Source organism: Nothoprocta perdicaria, unplaced genomic scaffold (genome assembly GCF_003342845.1).
Source record: "Nothoprocta perdicaria isolate Ctin4 unplaced genomic scaffold, notPer1 scaffold_92, whole genome shotgun sequence".
Lineage (NCBI taxonomy): Eukaryota > Metazoa > Chordata > Aves > Tinamiformes > Tinamidae > Nothoprocta > Nothoprocta perdicaria.
This window is the reverse complement of record NW_020456221.1, coordinates 278,342-293,674: the sequence shown is the minus strand read 5'-3', so window position 1 is coordinate 293,674 and position 15,333 is coordinate 278,342. Positions and strand designations below refer to the sequence as shown.

Here is a 15,333-nt window from a genome sequence, read left to right as displayed (position 1 = left end):
AGGGTGATGGAAAAGTAGGGGATAAATTGGAAAGAGTAACAAGCTACAGCAGATGAGAACTATCTTCCTCTTTTGAGCAATACATTTTCTTTTAAAAAAAGTTGTGAGAGTGGTAAGGGGGAAGAAGAAAATAAGAATTATGAGATCCCTTCTTAAATATGTATGGATATCAGAAGATATATCATTATCTTACTAATATCATTACTATTTCCTTTGTGTTTCCTATATGAACATTTATATGCATAAGAAATATTAACAAAAACCGAAGACTGCAACAAAGTCAAACAGTGTGTTCTTCAGGTAAAAGACTTAACTGAAATAATGCCCTAGTACAGACAAAAAAAGCCTTTTTTAAGATATAGGCCAAATTCCTGTAACAGAAAGCAGCACAAGGGTTCCTAACACAAAATTAAGAGCCAACAGACAGTGAGGCTGAGAGCAAGAAAAGACTTCACTGTTAAGATGAAAGAACAGATAGGACCAACCTAACAACCTTTGGACTACACCCTTCAATGAATAATTAAAATACTATCTAGTTATGATCTCAGCTTCCGAAAACGCAGGGTTTTACCTATAACAAATATATAATAGTAGCATTATGTCATGTAAAAATAAATACACTTAAATAGGAGTTTTACAGTGCATGCCCAGCACCTCATAAAATAAACAGGCATTTTTAGTTAAATTTCTTTCCATGCAATATATTTCTTCTATTTAAGGAAAGAAAAAAGCCCAGAAACAGTACTTAGTATTACCTCTTACTCTGGTTACATTTCAAAAATGAATGTCAGGCAACAGATCAATATTTTATGCAGCACTATTCTTTTAATTATTAATAAAAGAGGAAAGGGCTGCAAGTAAATTCAGTCAGTGAGCAGAATACAGATCTACAAAACAGGGTCATGAAATGAAGAAAGGAAATTTAATTACATGTATTGTCACAGATATTTAATTTTAATTACCTGCAAATATCAGAAAATTGAATAGGAAAAATTAAATACCTCTGTGTCAAAAATTAGTATCAATGTTCTTACATTGTTCTGTAGAACCTACTAATTACTTTGGCTTCCTTTTTTTTTTTTTTTTTTTTTTTTTTTTTTTTTTTTTTTTTTTTTTTTTTTTTTTTTTTTTTTTTTTTAATATGTTACAAGATACTAAGTGTTTCCTTGGAAAAGGAGCAGAATCAGCTCCCGAGAACCCCAGTGGGGGATGAATGTGTATGTACAGAAAGGCTAAAAGAGGGGCAGAGGGAAATTAAATTACAAGGTTATTTGACAACTAGGTCATTCATGGTTAAAAATACTTAACTCCAGTTTTAATTCTAGTAACTTTATTACAAGGTCTTAGCCCATAAGAAACCTGTTCTTGTAATGTTCTAGCAGCACGATGTTAACACATAGACAAATATGCACACATATAAAACAAGTATTTAAGAAATGGCAAATTAATAAATTAAAAATAAAGAATTCTTCTATCTAATACTCAAGAAGGAAATGGCATATGTTTGAGATTTGCTGAACTACTCAGCACCAAGTCCCAATGAAAATGCCGTGAGGAAATAAACACATACTTATGACCAGGAGTCAAATGAAGTGACACTGTGTCACTGAAATAAATCTAGACACCAGAAGCTCAGTATCCTGTTGACTGCTCAGATGCTTGACTCCAGATAATTCCTAGTTCTCTATTATCCCATTCCATTCCAACTTGTTCTAGCATAAAACACCACTCTAATCTTTAGTGTCCAAGACACTTTCTTCAATGTTATAACAATAAAACAGGTGCAACCTGAACACATTCAAAACATTTTGGAATGACAAACGAGATTTCAACCTTTTAGCCAAAGCCACATTTTTATTTTACTTCATCTCTGAATTCATTATACAGCACATGGTATGAGCTACTTATTCAACAACAACAAAAAAGGCAGTTGGCTTGCAACACTGGTTATATGATCTATAAGCACCAGCATTAAGATGGAAATCAGTTCTGCTCTAAGATCTTCAAGATTTCTACATCTACTGTTCACTGGGCTCTCTTTGGAGATTTTTAGTAAAACTGAAGGTATCACATCGATCTATATCACAAGTGTTTCCAGTACAAATCAGTGGACACAAGATATTTCCCTTTCGGTGGAATCATAGCTGAACACACACCCCTTTTGGGGACCTACATTCTTACAATTTCCCCCACTTCAACTGTGCAAGTAGATTCACAAATGCAAAGCAGCAGAGCTACAAACCCACAAGTAACTCATGGCAAAAAAAAGGCACACTTCCTTGAGACTGGAGCAGGAGGCACAACCATCGCTAATGCTCCGGAATTTGCAACTGAACCGTTGCCTCTGGCTCTCGCTACCCTTCTGTTCACCTGCCGCACAGACATTCCTGGGCGGTCAGTGAGAAGCGGATAATAAAGAGAAATGAACAACTGTTTCATATATATTTCATTGCACTGTCTTCCCATTTTAACCTAACAGCTTGGCCACTTTTCTCAGAAGCTGAGGATAAGGCAGTTTACTCCATGACTTACGAAAGCTCTCTATCATTGACTGAAATTCAAGACAGCATCAATTTGTGATATTAGAAACTTCTGGGACTGTATGATTTTGTCATTAGGACAGTAGGCATACTACCTCTAATTAACCAGTTTAAGAGGACAAGGTCATAGCTTCCTGTAAGCAATAGCACTGTTTGCAAACCTCTTCCGCACATTGTAGACAATTGTACTGAAGAACTGGATGGGTTTGGGGAGCACTAGGCTATGTTATCAAGAAGCACTTTTGAAAATCTGCTTATAAGGACTAAAAATTGAAGCATGTTTAGTGGACTGTGCTCATCTTACACATGGAATGAGTCAAGGGTCTTGATTTTTCCACAAACTAGCCAAACACAAGAGAAGGAATGACGAACTTTGTCAGAATAAGCCCTTTTATAAACTCATTGCTGAAGAACATTTTGTGTTAGCTTGGAACTCTGCAGCTCATCATTGCAAAGAGGACAGTAAGCAAACTGCCCTGAAGGTCCTGGCTTAAAACCATTATGTTTACTTGTAAAATTGCAACTTTTTAAAAGCTAAGTTTTATGACCAAACATTTACAAAGCACTTTTCATCACAGGATTCCTAAAATTGCACATGAGTAACTGTAAAACCACAACAGTAAAAACTTTTTTTTAAGGTAACACTTTTTTTCTGGTTCATTTAAAAACTCATTTCAAGACTATGGAAGTTGTGTAATACCAAATACTTAAAGGAATACCTAATTGAAACTATAGGTTAATTTAGTTTAAGAAGAGATTCAGTTACTATAGGAAGAATTGACCTAGAATACTTAACAGCCCGTGACAAGACCACATAAAAAACCCTGTTGCACACTTTCCTTCTTCCTAAGATGAAGTTGTACACACTTCAGCAAGGCAGCAGTCTCCCATTTGCCAGGGAACTTGGTTCAAACTCCAGTTTCGCTGCCATTTGTGAGACATCCCCCAAGCACTTTGCACACTCAGCACTGAGGGACTGGGGCAACCACCAAGCCCTGGCAAGCCCCTATTGCTCCACCACTTGCCACCCACAACACAGGTCTTCTCTCAGGGACTCCCACCCTGGCTCCTGGCAGCAACAGGGTGACAGCCTCGTGCAGGCCCCCAGCACTCTCAGGTTGCCACACTCCCAATTTGCTCACAGGACACAGGCCCTTGTGTGTTTCTGCCAGGGCATTTTGGAGCTCACCCCAGTCTCCTCACACCATATGATCCCGGGGAAGGAAGCAAGAGGTGGATCTGAAGGAAATAAAAAGTCTTAAAACCTGGTAATAAGGTTATACCTAAAGCAAATTAGGCCTGAGAGTAACTAAGGAAAAGGAGGTAATGTGAGCAACTTGAGGAGTTGAGGCAAGAGGCAGTGGGGAAAACGTACCTGAGGAGATGAAGCATGTCTCTGGTGCAGGGAGACGGTATTTAAAAAGGTAAAATTAAAAGTCATCCTACAGTTAGCATAAGCCAGCCCATATGTTCCCAGCAATAACGAAACAACAAAGTAGGCTTCTGCTTCCTGCAATTGGCAGCTTTCTTTCAGCTTGGTTAATGATCTTGGCTAGCACTGTGGCTCCAGCGCACTCTTAATGACTATTTTAAGGAAAATTGTCTCTCTCAACTTAGTCAAGTAACTTAGCACCAACACAAGAAGAAAAATTCTGTAAAGGTCTTAGAGGATCAACACACATTGAATAAAAAGCCAACTAGATCATTTTCCATTAGAAAATTTCATATTTTCCATGGCATTTCTAAGAGACTTTTTCCCCCCCATCTAAATAGAAATAAAAAGACTAATCATTTTGCAAAGCTGATGCACGCATGGCACTATACAGCCTGTGATGAGGAGGATTCTTTTCTTCCTCAGCTTTACCTAGGTGGCAGAATTGATATACTTTCAGATTCAGAAATTCTGAACTCAAAATTCAGGAAGCAGTTTCTGAAACATTTCAGTAGAAGGCTTCTACATTTACAGAAGAGATGTACAACAAGAGAGTCTTGAGGTAGTATATATATACCTCTCTCTGATCTGAGAAAGATCAAGAATGCAAATCTCTCTGAATGGAATTACGATGCTCTTCTGATCAAGCAGGAAAGTCACCTACCTACTTGTGGAAGTTTCTCATTTTAACAGTATCATATATTCTTATCTACCAAAATAAACATTATTTAAGAAAAGTGTGCAATGAGGAAATATACTATTGCCTAGTTTATGTTTTCTTTGAAATAGTTTATACTAAGCATATAGAAGGATGAAAAGAACAGATAGAAGCTGCAGGTAAATTAATGAAATAGCAGAAGTATTACTGTTCAGAAAGCACCTTAACTAAAATAAATAAGTCCATACACTGAAGAAACAAAATATGTGCACAACAGAATCAGCAGTGAAGGATATGAAGGACCTTTCTCCTGCAGTATTACTTGCTTTAATATGGTGAAAAGGTGAAACCAGAATTCTTGGAACAATGGTTTCTTTTGGTCTTTCCAGAACCTCATCTCCTGAGCTATACTAACGCCAGCTGCTACTTTATATTCCTGCTCTCCATGTCCACCTAGAGACCTATCAAGTTTCAAAGTCCCTGCGTCAACATCTTGCTGTCATTTTCTAACCTTTTTTGACAAAGGAGCAGTAGAAGGTCAAGTGTTTTTTTTAGCCATCTGTTCTCTCGACGCCATGTATATCTCCTCATAAATGGAAGCAGTTCGACCCACGGTGCTCTGTGATTGCTTCATGCAATATACCAACTGCCTGACCATGCCAAGCACGCCCGCTGTGCAAACCAGCTCCTCCTCCTCTCTCAACTAATTGCCTCCACTGGGCCAAGTTAATGCAGTATTTTCTTGTATCACCTTTGCCAATCACAACAGCTGTTGCAAGAAAGCCCGCAGTGCAAACTCTGATGCTTGTGGCCTCTGCCTCAGTTGTGGCTATACAAAACATCCTGGGATAATGTGCTTCTCTAAAGGATGCCAGTTCACAGAGTACAAAACAATCAAAGTAATCATATTATCAGACTATAAAGTCACCTTAAACTATCCATCTCGTAGATGCACGTTGCTGTTTTCCCAAGCTTGTCCTTTTCAATTTAGAAAAGTATCAGACAATCAGAAAGACTCCAGATACATATTAAACCAGTCTGCTTAAGTATTTATGCTAAAGTCAAATAATTTTAATAGGAAAAAAATGTATTTCCTCTAGATCTTTCTGCAAGAGCTGAACAGAAGGAACAAGCTTTGCCTACGATTAATTTCTACAGCTCTTAACTGAAGATACACAAATTTTAATAGCAATTTAAAACAAAATGAAAAAGGTTGTTTAAAAATCTGACATCTTTAAAATATCACTCCACCTTACAGTTTGTTTGATCCAAAACAGTGAAGCTGTGATGGAACTGCTCAATGCCAATGTCCAAGTTTGTCTATTTGTAGTTTAGCTTACAATTATGAATGAATGGCCTCTAAATTTCTTTTTAAAAAAAAGAATCTATCTTTAAAATTTTGTGATCAAAAGCTCATATATTTATTTCTGTGAGGTTTTAATTGCAGACAGCATTTCTTTCTTCCTTCAAAAGTTACCCCTATAGAAATCATCTTCCCTTTTCCTCTTCTACTTCTTTAGATATTGTCACCTCATTCTCTTTCGGAAACATAAAACTGCATTCCAAAGTTGCAAACAATATTCTACTTATTTTGATCTTGCATAATTTCATTATCAATTCAGACTTCAAAAACATGAAATAAAACTTCATTCCAATAGAGATCTATTCACGAAATATTTGAACTCAAGGTATAAATCTACTTTTAGCCCGCGTCTCTTTCCTTTCACGTTTCCAATTTTTGGTTACATCTTTGATTATGTTCAGCAAGTGGAGGTTGTTAAAAGTCTATGTAGGTAATTATCGCAATTGATTTCAAAACAAAATTAGAAAGCAGGAGAAACAACGTGCCCACAATTGATGGAGTTGAGTAGCTAACATCTGCAAAGCTCTCCCATGTTTCTCATCAAGACCAAAAACGCAGAAGTAGGGAAAAGCCAGGAAGTCCAGCATTACAGCCCACTCTCTCAGTAAGAAAGAAGAAACACAGATAAGAGTCACAGGGTGAACAAATTTCATTTTACACAGTGAACAAGATTTAAACTGCAAGAGCTCTGGGATGTGTTTTAAGGATCATCTTTTAAAACCTACACTGCTAGTTTCAACGAAAGAGTAGCTTATTAGTCTTATCAGCTGTAGTGGATTGCACAAGTGGCTCTAGCTTATTTCTGCCCAAAATAACCTAACTCAGCTCACTACACACTGGTTCAGGCAGGGCTTAAACCTACTCTGCTTATCTTTGCAGTGCTCTGTACTCAGCTGATGTTCTTCCTAACAGCACACATATTGGCAAGCACCTGCAGTTGCAGCACTACAAGCAAAGCTGAACTCATACTCAAACCACAGTATTTAAACCTTTATATGTGATGGTAGACACTGAAGCCCCTTACTTCCCACTTGAATCCAGAGAAGTAACTTTGCTTTTAGGAAGTTATATGTGCACTGGAGAACTCAACCAGTGACATTACAACAGTTGTACAATCAAACAGTTGAGCAACCTCTTCCAACTCTCTGCAGATTTGCAGGTATCAACTTATATATAAAGTTTTGAAAAAAATATTAGGTCAAGTAAATTTAGTAATACCAATATATCTATCAGAATATCATATCTAACCTCCACAGGATAAATAGCACGTCAGTTTTATGATGTCTTAAATTCTTGATTTCTTTATAAAGACACATAAAATGGCTATTACAGTACAAGCAGTGCAAGGTAGGCTTGAACTTTAGGCTACCATGCAGTCATATATTTTTATCCTTACTCCCACAGAGACACTTTCAGATTAACATTGTCACTTGCTCTTTAAAAAAAACAGAAATTGTCATTTTCAGAAAAAAAAAAAAACCACAGTTGATCGCTCAGAATCATGGAATCAAAAGTGAATTGAAGAGTAATAACTTTAAAGGGATTTTTTTCAGAATACCAATTCTGAGCATGTAAAACATAATGACTACTCTCTGCCTGCCACCGTATTGTTAGGATTATTCCATCATTAAAAAGCAATTGATAAGATTTAATGGAGAAGTACTAATCCTTTCAGAAAAGAAATTTATTTAGGCATCAGTGTTGGGACAGCCAACTGTCCACTTGCCCGAGATTTCCCTGGCAGAGTATCTTCTTTCCATTACAAATGGAAACAAAAGTTTCCAAAAAAACCCTTCTTGTACTTCACAAATTACAAGATATTAAGTTTAATGCAAAAGTTTGCTATCCTAACAGATCTGGGTTTAGTGTCAAATTAGTTAAGCATATGCATAAATAACATTCAGATATGTTTATCTGTATTAAATGAGAATCTGATAAAACCAACATCTAATAAGACACTTTGTTTTGTTCAAGTCATTTAGAAATCATGCATTTAATCAGATGATAAGCATTTCTCCAAAGCTGGAGATGATCATGAGGGGAGAGGGAGAAAATTACACAGGAATTTGTCTACATGTCCCAGAATCAAAGGTCCACCTAAATAATTTAATATGAAGTCAGTTAAAAATGATATTCCAATAAAACCTCTGCTCATAGGCCCCATCATTAGCCCCAGCTAATACACCTAATAACTAAGGTTTTTTCCCTCCCCAACAGTTAAGAGCTCAAAGACCAAAATGTGGTATTTGGAAAGAACCAGAACATTACTTGATATTCATGAACTCCATAATTGAGCAATTACTAGAATCTGCATGCAGATACAGATTGCACAGAAATGAGAACGAGTGCAAACACAGATTATACTAGAAGCAGGGAGAGAAAGACTTACTTTGTTTCTCATATACACAATCTGAAAAATAGTATGATTTTGCCCCATGCACAAAAAACACATCCATTCCAATTATCCTTCACATGCATATGGCTGGAAACGGACGAACCCTTGCTACCAAATTATTTTCCACAGGTGGTTAGGCTTTTTTTTTTTTTTTTTTTTTTTTTAAGGCTGCCTTATTAAGTGCTGCCTTATTAAAGGTTGATTCTAAAGTGTTCTGTGATAAGGAGTACTATATGCATCCTTAAAATCTGAAATGCTGAGGACAACAAAACAAGTGCTGTAGGCTTGTAGTTTAGAAAAACACTATGAATATCGAGTTACACCAAATCGATAGCGTTTTGTGTCAGTCTCCAGTTCTGTTGTTACATGTAAAGCCTCAAGCTTACTTGTCTGAGTTTTGTTACTGTCAAATCACATGCCAGAGCTAAATTACCTGAATGTACTGCCTTCAGTCATGAGCTCCTTAAACTCAACTAGAATAGCAGGGGGAAAAATAAAAATGCAGTTCACCTTCCCCAACAAATCTTCAACCAGCACCGCTCAAGGATCCTGCCATGACACTGACTGTGATGGTCTCTGTAAAGGACGATCTACTAAACCGCTTAACACAGCTTTGCTGTTCAAAACAGGACACGCTCAGCTCCCCGCCATCAGCAGCAGTTACAAGAGGTGGAACTATTTTCTGACTATTCATCAGAACTGCCCCGGTGACAACCTTTTTAATTGTCATATTACGAAAAAGGAATCTTTTGTTGCAGCTCTTAGACAAAAGGAGTTTTGAAACACTGGTGACCATTCCACACACTGAGGTATCTTCTTTACAGCTAGAAGAATCTATGCATTTCCCATCTCTGCATTAAATGCCTTTTATTTTTCCATGACAACAAGAATTTTATCTGTTCAATTGTACTGTTATTCAAGACGACCTGCATTTTTTCAGAAAGTCCTTCATATTTGGAGACATTAAAACATTCAATTTGTGATTATAATACAGAAATAACTAAAAGTACCTAGTTGAAAGTGTGTTAGAAATAAGGAGGAAGAAATTTTATCACAAAGGAACTGACAATATATGTGAGTTACAAAGGAGCTTTATAATGGAAAATGTTAGATTCATTTTTTTGCTTTTCCCAAAAGCTTTGTCTTTTTTAAATCCACGAGAAAAAAAAAATCTGATTTTTTTAGACTCCTGTTTAGCACAGAAATCATCAGTGGTATAAAAGAAGAAAGCATTTTTTCTCAAATTTAGACATCTTAAAACCTGTACTGAGTAGAAAGTATGTAAGTACCTGTCACATACGAGAAGCCTATCTTCATACAGCTCTCATAAGAGCAGTATGTGCAGTAGTATATCACTAAGGCTAACATGGCCCATTCTCTCTCTCTCAAAAAAAAACATATTCTCATAAAATGTTTTCTATCCTTATTTTTAGCATTTTCTTTTCAATTCTTGTGAAGTGCTCTTTGACTTACATTCTGCCTGTGGCATTGCCAAATGTACTGCAAGAGTCAAAAAAAAAAAAGAAAAGCAACGTGAACTAAAATCCTAGACACTTCAATATATCTGAGGATACATTTCATCATTTTTAGACTCAGTTTGCTACTTTAAGGGTCTGCTGACCTTAAGATTATTTGACCAAGCTGACTAAGCATATTTCATAATATTTTCAAAAAGTGGAGTTACTGGTACATTCCAAAAATTTTAAAGCATTTTTAATTGTAAATAAAATACTTTAAAAATTTCCTTTTAATATGTAGCAACAATTCTGTTAACTGTGGACCATAGAGAACTAGAGAATGACAACTGAAAGCCATTGCTACACATTTAAAACATCCTGTCAAGACTGTATTTATTATAGCACATCAGTATCAAAGTTGATCCTGTTAAAGATACAGACTTTATCCTATCAACTAGAACAGGCATAAGAGTCACATCTGTCAGCAAGATTAATTTATTGCAACAGCAGGAAATACAAAGAAGCATATTTCTGAAATGAAACATGGTATTGACACAAAATATGAAAAAGAAAGAACTTCAGAAATAAACTGAAGGTCCCAATCTTATACAGACTCTTACACTGAGAGATAAGGCAAGCACATTTTCCACCTAGAAGTTTAAGACTAAATAAACTACAGAAAAAATAACGGGTCTGAGAATAAAAACTATACTGAAATAAAACAATTTTGAAGTCTACTTGTCACAGGCCTCTTATAAATTTCGGTCCTAAATTCAGGGTGTCAGAGACACCCTTTAGATTAATTAAACAAAGGAGTGTGGTTTCTTGTACATTCAAAACCAGTATACAACAGTTAAAAGTGAACAAATTATGCCCCATTCCCCTCAAAAAAGACTATCACCCTAAAATGAAGTAGAAAAAATGAGTTGATTTGTAATACCTGCATCGTTTGGACTCTGTTTTAGTTGGAGAACCTCTGAAAGTTGTGCAGCCATGCTGGGCACTCCAATCAGAGGAATTTTCATGTTAAATAGGAAGGGCATTTTTGTCACCTTTCGATTCATGTGGGTATTTTAAGGTGGCAGCCCCTCAGAAGGCCATCTCTTCCTCCTGCTACCAGCTAAAGTTCCCCCACTGTATATTGGCTAACTTAATAATTGCAATAGCTGTGTTGACTCATGCCACATATTAGATAAAGTGCCAGAAATCAAAACACATTTAAAAACATACATACCATTGTCTAAATTCTATTCAGAAATACAAACCTTTTTGTCCTATAGATAATCTTAAAAGACACTGACATTTCCACTACAATGCAGTAAAACAAGGTAGGGAGGCTTTTACAAAAATACAAATAAAAATTTGTGTATTTAGATAATACTTAAGACCATAAGAGAAAGCCAACTTCAGACTTCATCTTAACATTCAATGTCATTAAAATATTAAAACTAGAACAGAACTCAGTACAGTAACACCACCATAACATGTCTTCTGTTACTTGTCAGAGCTTTAAGAGAAATTTAAAATTTTGTGCACAATTCTGAGCACACATCTATAAACACAGAAAAAGTTAAACACAAAGCTGGGAGTGAAGTCAAGAGAGTCAGGAAGACTTATCTGAAAAGAGGCACCAACATTTAATCAGACTAATGAATCCCACAGCAAGAGATACATTAGTTACAAGCAGAATATTAAGAGCCAAAAAAAAAAGAGCAAACAGCTAATACTGCCAGTGGGCAAGGAAGACATTGTGTGCCAGGATGTTAAGTCAATAATTGTTGTAATAAAGAAAGAAAATTGCAGAATTTTAGCGCTTTCCTTTGGGGTGTCTTTTATTCCTTCATAAATTCTGCACAAACAGATCCATCTTTTCTTAAGAGTCTTCTGAAAGAACCTAATTCCTTTCTGAAACTCTCACATTTCCATAAGTCATTTACATCGGAGCGTAAGCAAGCTTTCTACATTTTCTTTAAACGAGCTCTCTCGAAGCCTAGATCAAGCTTCCTCCCCCACTCTTTTGCTTCCAGGCTATCCTCACTAGCTAGATTGACTTTATATGCTACAGCAGAATTTTGCAAGGGGCCTGGTATGAAAGCAGCAGCCCCACATGGAAAATGAAAGAAGCTGATCATAAAACTTAAGTAAGTCTGGAAGGAACAAAGTTAATTTTATGATATACTGTGAGGCCTGCATTAGAGACTTGGTAGTTTTCAGAGCCTCAATGGATTTCTGTGGAATAATTATTAAATACTTTCTAACAAAGTTCTACCTACAGATTCTTTCATTTATAAGACAAAAACATTGGGGATTTGTCAGTAATTTGGGGATGTTGTCACCAATTGATCATTCAAACCCTTCAGATTTTCGAAGGAAAAGAGTTTTAAGAAGGTTTTCAACAATAAACCATAATGTTGGCTCAATATAAAAGCCAGATTAAGAACTTAGTTTCTGTGCCTTCAGCTCATTGCTACAATGAGAACTACGCAAGTGAGAATTTGGATAGCTAGCAAATTAACTAAGAATCTGGATAATTAGAAGCATGTACTAAATATACACAGATGAACACAGATGTGCATACATAGACACGCACACACTAACTCATCTCTGGGTAATGACTATGGGTGGCTTTCCATCTTTTCTTTTAAGAGAATTACATTCTGCCTATAGCTCCAAACTGAAGATTACTATGAGTTTTTCTACCTAGAATACCAAAATTCTTTATTCAGATGCTGTTTTACAACAAGACTGTATATGTCATAAAACTAATCAAGTTAATTAACACCAGAAAGGATATGCATAGGGCATCTCAAAACAAGTCCCTGACCCAAGTTGCTTACATGTCATGGAAAGGTGGGCACACCTGTACAATAACCATAGAGAGCTGTAATTAAGAAGTGTAGTTCAAAAAAGAAGAATCAAATTATGTTTTAGTTGCATCAATGTGATCACACTTACCTGTCTGATAAAAACATTTAAGTGAAAAGTTAATGTCTCTTGATCTTTTCACTATTCACTAAAATCTGATTAGAAGAAATCACATTAACATGTTAGATTAACAACTAAATTTAGATTAACATGTTAACAACTGACTATATAAAAGCAAGTTTGACAGTTGACAATACAGAACAAGAAACAGCTTCCACCATGGTAACAGGATTGAGCAGTATAGCTTTAAACATTTAAGAGTGAGATCCGAAAGACAAGACTGCCAGCCAGCTCTTTTAGTCATGTGCTTCTGAGAGGAGCTCCTCTTAAAAATATTAAGAAATAACAGTAAATTAAGCTGAGTAAGTTAAAACCTAGAGGTCACTCATTCTTACAAACATCTTTCAAGAGAAATGGAAGAAGATACTATCTTGAAGAAGAGACAGATGACAAAAATGGATTATTTTCTCAATCACCTCTTGTCATAATGCCCCTAGCAATCTGATGTGCTGAAAGCATAACAGGGCAGGCACAGCTTGTAGTTAAATGCCACAAAGGAGTCATCACCCAAAGCGTAGCTCAAATTACTGCTCTTCCAGGAATCAAAGTCCACTGTTGAGGACAAACCAATTGTCAACACAAAAAGAACGCTGCAGGATGCTCAAGTTTAAACTTTATAGCTTAAGGCAGGGTGAATCTCAGTGCTCCAAACACAGGAAGACTGACACAGAGAAGCAAAGTCCTTCCGGCCCTGAAAACAAACACCAGCTCTAGAAAGCAGGCAAAACCCTTGTGCTCGTTCCAGCTTTTGAAGAGATTACCTCTTACAAGTATCCATGAAGAGAAAATGTAGTCCACGGCAAAGACATAAGAGAACACAAGCAAGAGGCAAGGCAAGAAAAACCACCTAAACCAGTCTCTCAAGTTAATTTACAAGTAAGGGATACCAGTTAGTGAACAAACTCAAAAGCTGTCCCACAGAATAGTGGGCTAGAGTTTAACCGATCTTATTTTTAAGCTGATAATCTATTTAACTCTTCTTTAAGAAGAAAGTAAAAGCTGCAAAAGCATGGGAACAGTTTCTAGCTTCAGAAAGTTATAAGAAAATTTTAAAAGATTATTTAAAAATAATCAAGTTTCACTTTTATCTTAACAGAAATGACTCAATTCTTTTGTTTTTCTAATTGAGGAGTACACTTGGGATAGAGAATAATTAGCTAAAATAATAAGAGATGAATGACTTCTATGGGCAAATTTAGTAAGACCTAACTAAAAGAGACTCTAGGAAAACACTTTCTCACCTAAAGGTAGGTCATATATCAGCAGTCAGGTGCATTGTTCAAAAAAAAAAAAAAAAATTCTACAGAATTTGAAATGAATAAATGAACTGCTGTGAAATAAACTTCATAAAATCTACTCATAAAATTCCAGGGAAATTGAAACTTATAGAATTCATTCAAGTTTTATCTTTTTACCCATCCTTTTCTGAAAGTCAAAATAACTGGACTGAAACTTGGGATTTATTTTGCCTTTCACTTGCAACAGTCTAACTTAATTGCTATACCACAGTTAAAATCCCAACAGCAATTCCCAGATCTGACATAAAATAGAGACTTCACCCTGTAAAGGAAATTATTTGCAGCTTAGACAGACAGCAGCTTGCTTGTGCATTAACTGCATTCAGCAGCATTCAATTTAAACTGTTCTAGCACCATGGTCAAGAAGAGTTCCTTTTTTAAAGTTTGCAAATTGCCAATTTTTTCAATCTCTGAATGGATACAGTCAGTTCTTCACTGACGAAAATAAAGTTCAGTAATGAAGAGATTTTTTCCATTATTAAAAATGAGAATATCAATACTTTTTCCATAAAGTGCCTTCAGTAATAACTATGAGAGAATAAAGCAGCTCTGTTAACCAATTACACCTGGGCAAATAATTCTCATCTCATGGAACTATTTCAGACAGAAAAAAGTAAGTCTCGCTTATACCAGTTTTCAGTAATTTTATACCTGCCGAAACACTGCCCCCTAAGCCCTACTATGCCAATATATGGGTAGAAATATCTTGGACACCATTACATCTACAAGAAGCCAACAGGAGAGGACAAAGCACCACCTCTTATTTTGACCCCAAGCAAAACTGCTCCCTTTTCCATGCCTCCATAACAGACACTGTCTTGAATTTAAATGTGTTTAGCCAGGAGATTTCAGCACTAGGTTCTTCACAACTTTACCCAGAGGACAACCAACACGAGAATCTGTACCGTAACCAGGACTCAAAACAACACAGGCTTCACCATGGAAACCGCCTGCGTATATACACAGATCTGCCCAAGAGATTTGGCAGCACTTGAGAAAAAGCCACTTCCACACTCTCCACTACAGAAAGTAACTACAAAAATGCAAGTAACAAGGCAGTTTAAATATACCTTCACATATAAACAGACGTTCTGAATTTCCTAGACCACTAACACCACTCCCACTTTGAACTCAGATGCCAGAAAGCCCACCACACATCTTCCACCAGCTGCCAACCTGTTAATAAAAAAAAAAAAAAAAAAAAA

At 36.2% G+C, this 15,333-nt stretch overlaps 1 protein-coding gene across 1 annotated transcript in view; it reads right to left on the bottom strand.

Annotated features, from left to right (window-relative positions):
- DTWD2 (DTW domain containing 2) overlaps window positions 1-15,333 on the bottom strand; it is a gene marked incomplete at its 5' end in the record, with an annotated part of 64,725 nt that overhangs the window by 12,428 nt on the left and 36,964 nt on the right. The gene's annotated exons all lie outside the window — the stretch shown is intronic.